The following is a 13,664-nucleotide window of genomic DNA, read 5'->3' on the forward strand; positions in this document are numbered from 1 at the left end:
CAGATTACTATTAATTTTATATTAAATAAATTGACGTGTCTATTTTGTGTCTGACACATTAAATATTGCATTTTAAAATACTGATTTATTTATATATGCTAGCATATTAATAATAGAACAAGAGAACAGAGCATTTTCACGCACCTGCAGTGTTTAGCACAGAAGAGCAGAATAAACTAAATAAAATGAATAAAATATATAGGACTGCCATAAATTATTTTCACTTAAATAATTAATTTATATTACAAATCGAAAACACTGACTGATTATTTTTAATAACCGGCATAGGTTTTTTTCCAATCATATTTTTGTCTTCCGTCAAATACAATAGCAGACTTCCTCAAATCGCTCACTCCTTGGAAAATATGCGTTTATTTAATGCCCCGCTGTTATTATTATAAATCACAAAACCTTTTTACATTTTTAATAGAAATCATTATTTTAAAGAAAATGTCTTGACGTGGTTTCCTTTCTCTCCCTCGCGGTTCAAGTGCGCGCGCTGCGTGATGAAAAGACAACAACACGCGCGCATATGTTGACTTTTTGTAAACAGTTTTGTTGTTTAAATATGATATTGCATTAATGTGCATACATGCTTTATAAGCTGTAAAATAAAAGGTAAAGCCTATTTGTTGTGCGTTTATGACGCAGATCCAGGTCAACATCTGCGCTGGTTTGGTATCAGCACGTCTGTTTCAAACAGCAATATTCTTCTTCCATTTTGCTTCTTTGGCAAATGTGTCTGTAGCCACGGGTTATAAGTTATCGTCCCACTAGTTAAGTATGTCTTGCAGTTGAACAAGGGGCCGACCACAGCTAACGTGCTTTTTTCATTCCAAAAACGCGAGGCGCACCTCACTGCCTTTATGTTGACAAGGAAAAAAGAGGAGAAGAAGCGCGGTCCTCTTATAAAACGACTGAATCAGCTGGGTATCGATTGTGCAAAAGTGTTGCTGTATATGTTGTTACAATTGTAATATTTAATAATATCGTGATATTCAAGATTTGTACATTCATACAGCTCTGGATAACTTAAAACAGCGATTAGACCTTCAGAGCGGTGTTAATGCATCCTGAAGTAAAGTGAAACGGCTATAAACTCCAGCAAGATAGTGATTATATACAGAGTCATACTTTATCTATAAATAAAGTATAACTATAGAAACTGTGTTCATCTTAACTAAACGCTTCGTTGTGTTTGCTGGCCTCACGCATCGCGCACCTGTCAGTCAGTCAGTCAGCACGTAACCCCAAAGGGTTAAACAGACAGCGCACAGCACTATACGGTTACAGAAAAGTTTGCGCTGTTATAATCCACTTACCTTTTAATACGTTTTGGTGCAATTATAATCCGCTATTAAAAACAACAACAATGACTGAATGTTTTGAATGGGTAATGTAGCCGTGGCGAGATGCATTTTGGTCCCCGCCATGGAAGAATGAATGTAGCGGAAACCATGCTCTTTAAAAGTTCTCTGTAGTTGTCTTGAAAACACAAACTGCTGCTCTGGGATGAGCCGCGTGCAAAAGATGCCCCTCTTAACGCAAAGGCGCATTCAATCGGCCCCTCATGCAGCCAAACTAAAAATATACAAAATAATAATTTTAATCATTTAACTGATAATCGGTTACAAACGCACCCTTTCGGTTAACAGTTAATCGATAATTTTGAGCATCCCTACTTTTAAACCTCCTTAATGCTGTGTTAATTGAAATAAAGTTAGTATTTATTCAGTCAGATGGTAGCCTGTAAATCTGTTTCTGTTGTACAATGGGCAGTCACAGGCCTATTATAAAAACAGAGTATGCTGTGTTGTTTGATGTAGTTGCATTTTATCAGTTAGAATGTATCATGATTCTTTTTATACAACATTACTTTTACTATATTATATTAATTGATTATTTGTTGTTGTTCTCCTTCAGATGCACTCATTAAGACCGTCGAGGAAAAGACAGGTAACTGTTATTAATTTATTATTAAAAAGTTAATTTATTATTAAAAACTGTTATTAAAAGTGGTATTATTAAAAATCTGTAAGATTTTGGCATCTGTTTATTGCATTACATATGTTCTAAAATATTTAATTAAAGACTGCACTTTTTTTTGCTCTTATTTAGTATTCTGGAAGTGCCTTCAATGATTCAGACCTTACAGATTACAGCGATGATGACTACATACCCCAAATAAGCTCAGATGAGTCAAATGGTAGTGTCTCTGGAAACAAGTCTGAAAACAGTTCAGAAGCAAATGATGAATATGGTAAACAAATGGCATCAAAAAAGATGAAATTCCAAACTAAACAGAGATATGCGTCTTCTGGCAAAAGTACTTTTGTTAAATCAATGCCATCACCAAGACCAAAATGCAAATCATATAGCAAAAAACAGTACTGCCTTTATTGCTTTAAGCCATTTTCAAAAATGGCAAGACACCTGGAGTTTGTCCACCGCAATGAGGTGGAGGTTGCAAAGGCTATTGCATTTCCCAAAAAACCCAAGCAAAGGCAAGTCCAGTTAAACATACTTCGAAAAAGGGGAAACTTTGCACACAACACCAATGTGGCAAGTCAAGGGCATGGGCAAATGGTTGCGTGTTACCGCCCAAAAAAGAACAAAAACATAAAAGACTATATTCATTGTGTTCATTGCCAGGGCCTGTATAGCAAACTCAGCCTTTGGAAACACATGAAACGTTGTAACCTGAAACCTGCTACGGATGAACCTCAAGGTAGAAAAAGAGTTCGATCTCTTTGCGCTTTTAAAACACCAGTTGGCGTTGAAGTGAGCAAAGGTTTAAAAATAGTGCTTTCCCTGATGAATTACGATGATGTTTCTGAGACTGTTTAAAGTGACTCATGCATCATGCAATTGGGAGAACACATGTACAACAGAATGGGATCGGATGTGACCAAGCATGATTACATCAGACAAAAAATTAGGGAAATTGGCAGACTTCTTCTTCAAGCAAGAAAGATTACCCCACTGAGAACAATGGCGGACTTCATCATACCAGCAAACTTTAAACACGTCATATCAGCTGTTAAAGTTGTTTCTGGCTTTGATGAAGAGACAACCTCCTACCGCATTCCTTCATTAGCTCTAAAACTTGGCCATTCTTTGAACAAGATCTGTAGCATTGTTGAGAGCAATGCAATGATGTGTGGTGACCACGAGCGTGCAGAGTGTGCATGAGACTACAGAAAAGTCCACCAAGCCAGATGGAATGAGTATATTTCAGCTACTGCTATAACGACGCTAAAAGAAGCCAAGTGGAATTCACCACAGACAATTCCATTTACTCAGGATGTGAAAGTGCTTCATGAACATCTACAAAAAAAAACATGATGAGTTTCTTAACAAACACAAAAACCTTCCTTCTGCAAAAAGCTATGCTGCTCTAGCTAAAATCATATTGTCCCAAGTCATCCTGTTTAACAGATGAAGAGAAGGTGAGGTGTCAAGAATGCGTCTGTCAGCGTTTCAAGGCCAGGATTCTTCTGAGCTACACGAAGACATTGCCATCTGTCTTTCAGAGTTTGAGAAGAAACTTTGTAATCATTTTACCAGAGTGGAGATTCGTGGTAAACGAGGGAGAAAGGTTACTGTGCTCTTTAAACCTTCACTGGTTTCTGCCATGGAGCTGCTTGTTGAAACACGTGAGGTTTGTGGTGTCCCTGTTCAGAATCCCTTCATGTTTGCTAGACCTGGAGCAATGTCTGCTTACAGAGGAGGAGAGTGCATAAGTACAGCTGCTCATGAATGTGGCATCAAGAATCCTGAGGCTCTGTCTTCAACCAGGCTTAGGAAACACATAGCAACCATGTCAAAGATTCTTAACCTTGATGAGAATGAGGCAGACCAGCTGGCTGATTTCCTTGGTCACGATATCAGAATCCCAGAAGATACCAGAAGGGACACTGCAGCTCGCAAAAATGAGTAAAGTCCTTATGGCAATGGAGAAAGGAACACTTTCCAAATATAAAGGAAAGAAACTTGATGAGATAGAAATCGACCCAAATGGTACAATTATAATAAGATTGTCAGTCTAAGCTAAAATAAGCTTAATTTTAGCCCATATTTGTCTATAATAATCTTTTACATGTGAAATGCTGTCTTATTGTTGTAGAGCGACTTGAAGAACCAGATGATTCCATATCAAGTGATGAGGAGGAATCAGATGCAAGATGCAGCGACATTCCTGAGACGACAGTATCAGCAGACAAGGATCAAGGATTAAGCGTTACACAAAAGGATCAAGGTATGAAAATCTGTGATGTGCAGTAAAACATGAGTAACAAAGAATTATAGAATACGTTAGATGACCACTTTCTTAAAATCAAAAATATTTACACAAGGAAGTGTTTGTTTTTACTCAATAACTTTAGTTGTAATGAGGATTTTCGATTTTATAGGTTCATCAATCCCTTCAAAAAGAAAATGGGAGGACGTTGAGGTAAAAGCAGTTGAAAAACACATGATGAGGTTCATACAGACGTGCAAAGTTCCTGGTAAGCAAGACTGTGAAAGATGCATTCAGGCAGAACCAGAAGCCTTAAAGGAACGAACGTGGACTGGTGTGAAGAATTATGTGCAAAACCGAATCACTACCTTAAAAAAAAGGGGTGGAATGTAGAAACAGGCAAATAAAAATGGTTCAATGTTGAGGTAAAGTTAATACAATTCCAGTGAAGCTGACAAAATAATGGATTACAAAAATGTAGTACATGGCAGTTTTCATGTTTTAATTTTCTGTTTATGTACATAATTTTTTATGTTCCTAATGTGCACTTTTCTGCAATATTGTGCAATGTTGTTTATTCATTCAATAATTGGAGTTGTTAAAAGTAGACATGCAAAGAAATGAAAGTACAAGAGAAGGGGAAAGAACAAAAGTAAATAAAGAATGACAAGGTAATGGCAGTAAAGAGGGAAGAGTGAAGAGGAAGAAAAAGGAATGAGTGAAAGTGAAGGGAAGGAAAGAGGGAGGAGTGAAAGTGAAGGGAAGGAAAGAGGGAGAAGTAAAGGGAGGAGTGAAAGTAGGGTAGGAAAGAGGGAGGAGTGAGAGTAGGGAAGGAAAGAGGGAGGAGTGAAAGTAGGGGAAGAAGGGGGGAGTGAAAGGGGACGAAAGAGGGAGGAGTGAAAGTAGGGGAGGAAAGGGAGAAGTAAAAGTAGGGGAAGAAGGGGGATTAAAAGTAGGGGAAGAAGAGGAGGGAGTGAAAGTAGAGAAGGAAAGAGGGGGAGAGAAAGGGGAAGAAGAGGGGGGAGTCAAAGTAGGTGAAGAAGAGGAGGGAGTGAAAGTAGGGGAGGAAAGAGGGGGAGAGAAAGTAGGGGAAGAAGAGGAGGGAGTGAAAGTAGGGAAGGAAAGAGGGTGAAGTGAAAGTAGGGGAAGAAGAGGAGGGAGTGAAAGTAGGGGAGGAAAGAGGGTGGAGTGAAAGTAGGGAAGGAAAGAGGGTGGAGTGAAAGTAGGGGAGGAAAGAGGGTGAAGTGAAAGTAGGGGAAGAAGAGGAGGGAGTGAAAGTAGGGGAGGAAAGAGGGTGGAGTGAAAGTAGGGGAGGAAAGAGGGTGGAGTGAAAGTAGGGAAGGAAAGAGGGTGGAGTGAAAGTAGGGGAGGAAAGGGGGGAGTGAAAGTAGGGGAGGAAAGAGGGTGGAGTGAAAGTAGGGGAGGAAAGAGGGTGAAGTGAAAGTAGGGGAAGAAGAGGAGGGAGTGAAAGTAGGGGAGGAAAGAGGGTGGAGTGAAAGTAGGGGAGGAAAGAGGGTGGAGTGAAAGTAGAGGACGAAAGAGGGTGGAGTGAAAGTAGGGGAGGAAAGAGGGTGGAGTGAAATTAGGGGAGGAAAGAGGGTGGAGTGAAAGTGGGGGAGGAAAGAAGCAGGAGTGAAAGTAGGGTAAGTAGAAGAGGGGATTGAAAGTAGGGGAAGAAGAGGAGGGAGTGAAAGTAGGGGAAGAGGGGGGGGGGTGTAGGGAAAGGAAAAGGGTGGAGTGAAAGAAGATAAAAATATAAGTAAGGGAGGAAGGAAGAGCAGGCAGTGAAAGTAACGTAAGAGTTTTAAGTAAAAAAGGTTTTAAGACTGTAAAAATTAAAGCATGTGTTGTGAAGTTAACTACTAAGCTGCTGTTAAGTTTAAGTAGCATGTATTTTCATGTTTAAAAAATGGCTTGAAAGTTATAACGACCTGTCCCACAGCCATTAAAATGTTTAAAACATGTTCACTTGCTAGAAGATTGAGTGTGTGCTTTTTTTCTCCCAAAGTGTCCAAAAAAGGTAATTTTATCATAGTTTAACAGTCCCCACACTGCAAAAAAGGCTTTTCTTACTTAGATTTTTTGTCTTGTTTCGAGTCCAAATACCTAAAAACTCTCAAATCAAGAAGAATTTTCTAGACAAGCAAAACATATAATCTTGTTTTGAGAAATAATATGCTAATATTAAGTGAGTTTTTCCTTAAAACAAGCAAAATAATCTGCCAATGGGGTAAGCAAAATAATCTTACGTCAAAAGGAAAAACAAGAACATTTTGCTCACCCCATTGGCAGATTATTTTGCTTGTTTTAAGGAAAAGCTCACTTAATATTGGCAAATTATTTCTCTAAACAAGACAATATGTTTTGCTTGTCTAGAAAATGCTCCTTGATTCAAAAATTTTTAGATATTTGGACTTGAAACAAGACGAAAAATCTAAATAAGAAAAACATTTTTTTTGCAGTGCAGTGCACAAGAGTTTGTGTATAGCCAGAGTCCCCAAAGTGTTGTTTCACATGAGTTTGTGTATAGCCAGAGTCCCCAAACTGTTGTTTAACATGAGTTTGTGTATAGCCAGAGTCCCCAAAGTGTTGTTTAACATGAGTTTGTGTATAGCCAGAGTTCCCAAAGTGTTGTTTAACATGAGTTTGTGTATAGCCAGAGTCCCCAAAGTGTTGTTTAACATGAGTTTGTGTATAGCCAGAGTTCCCAAAGTGTTGTTTAACATGAGTTTGTGTATAGCCAGAGTCCCTAAAGTGTTGTTTCACAGGACTTTGTGTATAGCCAGAGTCCCCAAAGTGTTGTTTAACATGAGTTTGTGTATAGCCAGAGTCCCCAAAGTGTTGTTTAACAGGAGTTTGTGTATAGCCAGAGTCCCCAAAGTGTTGTGTCACATGAGTTTGTGTATAGCCAGAGTCCCTAAAGTGTTGTTTCACAGGACTTTGTGTATAGCCAGAGTCCCCAAAGTGTTGTGTCACATGAGTTTGTGTATAGCCAGAGTCCCTAAAGTGTTGTTTCACAGGACTTTGTGTATAGCCAGAGTCCCTAAAGTGTTGTTTAATAGGAGTTTGTGTATAGCCAGAGTTCCCAACGTGTTGTTTAACAGGAGTTTGTGTATAGCCAGAGTCCCTAAAGTGTTGTTTAACAGGAGTTTGTGTATAGCCAGAGTCCCTAAAGTGTTGTTTAACAGGAGTTTGTGTATAGCCAGAGTCCCCAAAGTGTTGTGTCACAGGAGTTTGTGTGTAGCCAGAGTCCCTAAAGTGTTGTTTAACAGGAGTTTGTGTATAACCAGAGTCCCTAAAGTGTTGTTTCACAGGAGTTTGTGTATAGCCAGAGTCCCTAAAGTGTTGTTTAACAGGAGTTTGTGTATAGCCAGAGTCCCCAAATTGTTGTTTCACATGAATTTGTGTATAGATAGTTTTTAGCATTCTAAACATGACAGTTGTTTTACAATTTGTTTTCAGCTTTTTTTTTTTTTTTAAATCCTCACACTTTACAGATCATGTCTTAATGTTTTAGAGCAACGTTGAGCAGGCAAATGTAATTAAATTAAGAAAATAGTTAATATTTTTAAATTTTACAAATGTCATTTAAATGCTAAACAAACTCCTGAGATGCAGGTAATAGTCATGGCTAGAGTCTCTGGTTTAAAGATGATTAATTTTGAAAATAGAAATCATGTTTGTTTAAATAATCTTCATTAGGTGTTTACCTGGAACTGAAATGTTATAAAGTTGTTGCTGTTTTTGTGAACATTATGGGATATTTGTGTCTATGGCTTATTGGCAGTTGCCAAATGTCACATGCACTTATTTTTACAAATATAATTAGCAATGCAAAAAAAACAAAAAAACATGCCAACCTTTTCACATAAAGTTACCTTTAACTTTGTCACTAGCTGATTTTCTAAGAAATATATGAACCTTGATTTGTATTGCTGTTTCTTATTAGGATAAATCATTTGTATCATTTCGAAGTCCTTAAAGTTTCACTAGATCAGAATATGTGTTTGTCCTCAATTTGGACATAAAATACTGTCCCCATTTTGAAGGTAATTTGTCAGGTCTGTAGATAAGGCTTTAAATAAAAATATCAAGTGATATTTGTACTGAGGGCTTCACCAGTAGTGCAGTCATATCTTTCTTTTCTCTCTAGACCCTTTAGAAAGTGGTGTACCCAAATGTAGGGTTTCCAGTCATATGTCCTCATTGTGGGGTTAAGTAAGTATGTGTGTGTGTGTGTGTGTGTGTGTGTGTGTGTGTGTGTGTGTGTGTGTGTGTGTGTGTGTGTGTGTGTGTGTGTGTGTGAAAAAAGAGCAGGTGGAAAGTGACGGTGTCACGGTTGTAGGTGTGTGCACACTTCTGAGTGTCTGTTGGTCACATGGTTTTGTTTTGGTGTTCCACATGTGTCTGTTACGTCAGTGGTATGTCACGTGCTATGTGGAGTCCTGCTGTCCTGATTAGCCTGCCAGCTACAACTCGTTATCTCGGCTATATTTGGACAGCGCGTCTCGTGTCAGTTCATTGTTATTTTTGATATGCTCTCTGTCTGTTCAGGGCTGGCATGGAGAACCATCTGACACCCAGAGCTTCTCTGTTCCTGTCTGTTTCTCCCCGATCTCTGTTTGAGCGGGATACCGTATGTTTTGTTGGTTTATTTTTCGTTTTTGGACTTGTTCACATGCTATATTGACTGTATCAATAAAGTATTTTTACTTGCATATTGGATCCTTCTAGTACTTATTTCCCCATAACAGACAGGCTAGGAGACTCGTGTTGATCTCCCCAGTTCTTGGAGTTTTTGTTCAATAAAATAGCTAGTCGTCTGTATTTTCCAAGTCCATTATCTGTATTTACATTCACCCACTGGCAGCTAAAATTCACGCCTTACACTATGAAGCGTGTATGCACTGTGACTTATATTGTTGATTAGCTGATGGGCAATTTCACTCTGTCCCGTGCTGAAGGCTGTCAGTGTCAACCAATCGCAGCAGGCTGTCATCTGTCCAATCAGCGCAGATTAGCTTCATGCTAAGGAGGGGTTTGGGAACAAATGAATTGCTGAACGATTCAAATGAGAGTTGCTGGGATAATTAGGTAAAATGCAGATTATAAGACCATGAAAGCGTTTTTTGACCTTGTATGCATATTAAACTGTTGTTGAAGACCCTTACAACCAAAATATGACTGTATTTAATGTATAATAGGGGCTCTTTAAATTATTTTATGCATTTATTGTTATTTTTTTGTAAACAGTGATGGGGAATTTGTGTCTTGATGAATTTATTTCTCTTTTATATGCTTAATTGAGTAATTTTAGTAGTATTATTATCATCATCATCACCTATCTGTTGTATTATTACTCATACCTGTGGCATTTTTTTTTATTTACCAAAGCATACATAAATATTAATAGTCACCCTGTGCAAATGCAGTCAGAGATGAGAAGAGAAATTAGAGGAGTTGAATGAACAGTCACAATGAGAGTAGATTTATGGAATCAAGGCCATAAGGGCACCTGCGTTCTGTTCTGTAACTCATAAGGCACACCTGCACGTGCGCCCACACTCATTTGTAATGACTTCCAAAAAATATGAGTACCTGTGAATTTCAGCTGAACTTCCAGTTGACAGCTCAGTGGACAGTGAACAAGATATATTGTTGAGCATTGTCATCGCATTTGAAACAGGAAGGAAAGACTTTAACTTGACATGGATGAACGCCTGAAAGAACCTGAGATTCTATTGGTGGTGGACACCTGAGAGATTTCAGATCCTATTAGAGGAGAAGCTAAGGGAGGTGTGTAATGTGTAAATTTGGGTGGAGTATTTATACAAAGAAGTGTATTTAAACTGTGTGCTAGCCTATACTCATCAGACACTCGAACAACTTGTCTCTGTTGTTAAAGATACTTTAACAATAAACTGCTTTGTCTAAAGACTTTGGACATTTTTTGAAAACTTTGACTTAGAATATTTTGCAGACCAGAATCTTTTTTTCCACAACAACAGCAGCACAAGAAACCCCAGAAGAAGCCCAAAGCATAGCTACTGCATCAACAAGTTCAAGTAAGATTACATTTGTATGCCTACTGAAATTTTGTTGTTGTCTACTTATTTAAATTATTTTAACAGCTATTACAATTTTTTAACAGCAGCACCAGAAACACCGGTGGACCCTGAAGGATAAGCATTTTATTAAGCTTTGTTAGTAAGTACGTAGTAAATATAGACATGAAGGCTTTTGCTTTAAAGGGTTAACTGCTATATTAGGTGCACAAAGTATAGAGAAATGTTACCGGATGCTAGCGCATCCTGTTATTGGGTGGGGGTGATGGAGGATGACAAGATGTATGAGCTGTGTGTACGTGCTCTGAAACATCTGCCTTAAAAGGTGAACCGTTAAGAGAAGATACACAGATACCAGGAAGAGGAATATCTGGTTGCTGAATGGTCAACCTGTCAAGACAACACCATATAAGTCTATAGGGTTTAGGGTTAGAGAGTGTGTGAGAGACAGTATAAAAAGCCTGAAGGAGAGTATAATAGAGGAAGCTGAATTGCCATTATATCTCTCCTGTGCAGAACATGTATTCTCTAACTTCTTGCATTCAAAATAAAACTTCTTAATTTTCAACTCAGATCTCCATAAATTTTTGAACATGCAATGGACCATTTGAGTCCTACAACCCCTAAAATAGTCACTGCTGCATCGCCCAGTTTTGATCAACATCTCTCGATACAACAGATCATATGTATGTAGGTATGTATATTGCATTTTAATAAACATAATATGCTCTTTAAATTGAAAATAATAATAATAAATGAAATAAAAATTAAATTTTATAATCTATTTACCCCCGCAGATTTGTTGTCTTCTGTGGACAATGTGGCTAATTGGATGATACATTGATCAAGCGCCTGTGATGATTCCGTACTACCAAATATCTCAGATTCCGTAACATCAGGACCCTCAGAAGCTCTACAACCCGATATAGATGATCAGGATTTGACATCTGCTGCAGAGTGTTACTCCCACAATGATCTCAAATCAGCTTTCGGACCCACAGGCTGTTGACCAGGCACTACCTTCAAATCAGCAATGTTTCATTCATGAATTGCTGCTTGAGTCCCAAGAACAGACGGATGGTGTAAAGACTGAAAGTTTAAGCCTGGCACAACCGCAAAGCGACCATCTACAACCGTCAGGTGTCGGCAAGACTGTGTGCACAATCTAGCAATCTAACTAGTCTAAAAGAACAGACAACTCTTTTGCGTAAGCTGAGCATTGACATTGCTATTTTAACAACAAACTCTCATAAACAAGAACATTTACACTAATGTGTACAGGAATGCACCAAATCCATTGCTAAAAGTGTGGTGGGAATTGACGACTTGCGTCGGGAGAAATTCGGAGAGCGCCAGCTAATGGTACTGTTTTCTACTGTCACTTCTGCTGTTATGAGAACGGGTCGTTCCTGATGTTGTCGTTTTAGACTTTCAGAGTCATGACTCATGAGTATATGTGTATTCAGTCTTTGTTTTGTATAGACATTTAATTGTATTTGGTTTATAGGAAATTTGTATTGCTGTTTTTTATTTTTATTTTTTATTTGACGTATTATGGCTTCTACAGTTTTAAAATTGATATTGGCTTTGTGTATCATTAACAACAAACTGTTGTATTTTCCTTAACTGTATTTAATATTTTGCCATATCTTGGTTTTAGTTATGGTTTTGTACAAATTAAATTTTATACTGGTTTTGTGTAGTATTAATTGTTGTAATTTCCTTATAATCGTATTCAGATTTAATATTTTGCTGTATCAGTTTTAGTTGCATTATAGTTTGTAATTTTGACATTAAACACGCTTTGTTCAGTGTAATTAATTTACTGTATTTGGACCATTATATTTGCATTTACTTTTATGCTGTATATTGGTTTTAGTTCATTATAGGTTGTACAATTTAATTTTGATGTTGCATTTGGTTTGGTAATTGATTGTATTTGTTTTTGATAATTTGGTGTTATGTCAGAACTGCATGGTGTTCCTTTTACATTAAAAACACAAACAATTGAGATTCATTATTGTATGGTTCATGTATATTGTTCTACAGCTGTAATCATATGAGACTGTTCCAATTTCAAAATAAAACTTTTAAAAATGGCTGGTAAAAGAATGCGTTCAGATGATGAAGATTTACAAAGCTATCAATCTGATGATGAACAGAGTCCTGCAAGAGCTAGATTTGAGCAATTGTCTATATCTGACCAGTTAGAGTACAATTAACCAACAAATGCAGTTTTTTGGGGATCAATATTTTAATTTAGCAGACAGATTAGAGGGTGTTATACAAACACAGGTGCCAAGTAATGAGCAGTATGTTGAAATTTAGGACCATATTTCAATGGTTTAGAGATACACATAGTTCTGAATCTGAGAGAGATATCTTTCACAGATTTGGCAACATCCACTGTAAAGGGTCCAGTCTAAAAAGGGATGTAAACGCAATTCTGTCCCCTGGTAATGATTACAATGAACAGGTCTTTGTAGAACAGTTTGAAGGTGTAATTCATAGTAATGATGGCTGATGATCTTTTACAATTACATGCTTCCATAGCCAGAAGTAGGAATGGTGGTGCTTGAAGGAAACTTAAGAAATATTGCCCATGATGAAGTGCAGAAAAGGATGCACTTATTCTGTCCCACCTATGTCTCCAACAATCTGTTTTGCCACTTGTCTAGCACATTTTCTTGAACCAGAGACACCACACAATGACTTGGAAAGAAGAGATGATGCCATACAGAGTGCTGCACGGTTCACATCACAGACTTTAATAGGCTTTAATGATGTAGCAAAGTTTAAGAAGTTTTTAAACAAAGATTGTGGTTTTCCACCGAGCCAACAATGAGCAGTTACAAAAATATAAAACTCATGACAAGCCGCACTTTAAGACAGTGTTTCTGTATCTCCATGATGGACATTATTACATGATAACGAATCTCAAAACCTTTATTGGTGAAGATTACGTGTGTGAGTATTGCTACACAGTATATACAAATAGACATAGTCATGAATGTAAATTCGCCTGTTCTGCTTGCAATGACCGTGAATGCCCCAAACAGCCTATAAAGTCATTACACTGTCCAGACTGTCTACAATATTGTAAATCACAATATTGCTTTAGGGCTCATAAGCGACCAAATACATCAGGTAGATACACTTGTGATACAACAAAATGCAATCGACGTTATCATGTACGTAGCAGCAGACTCACCAAAACCCCATAAATGTGCTGTGAATATTATCCTTAGTGGCTCACATAAATGATTTATACAGCCTACCCCGCCCAAAGCCCCTTACACTGGACACATCTTTTATGATTTTGAAAGATGCTGTGATAATGGTAAGCATATTGCTAATTA

The sequence above is a fragment of the Danio aesculapii genome, chromosome 8 (assembly GCF_903798145.1).
Source record: "Danio aesculapii chromosome 8, fDanAes4.1, whole genome shotgun sequence".
In the NCBI taxonomy this organism is placed as follows: domain Eukaryota; kingdom Metazoa; phylum Chordata; class Actinopteri; order Cypriniformes; family Danionidae; genus Danio; species Danio aesculapii.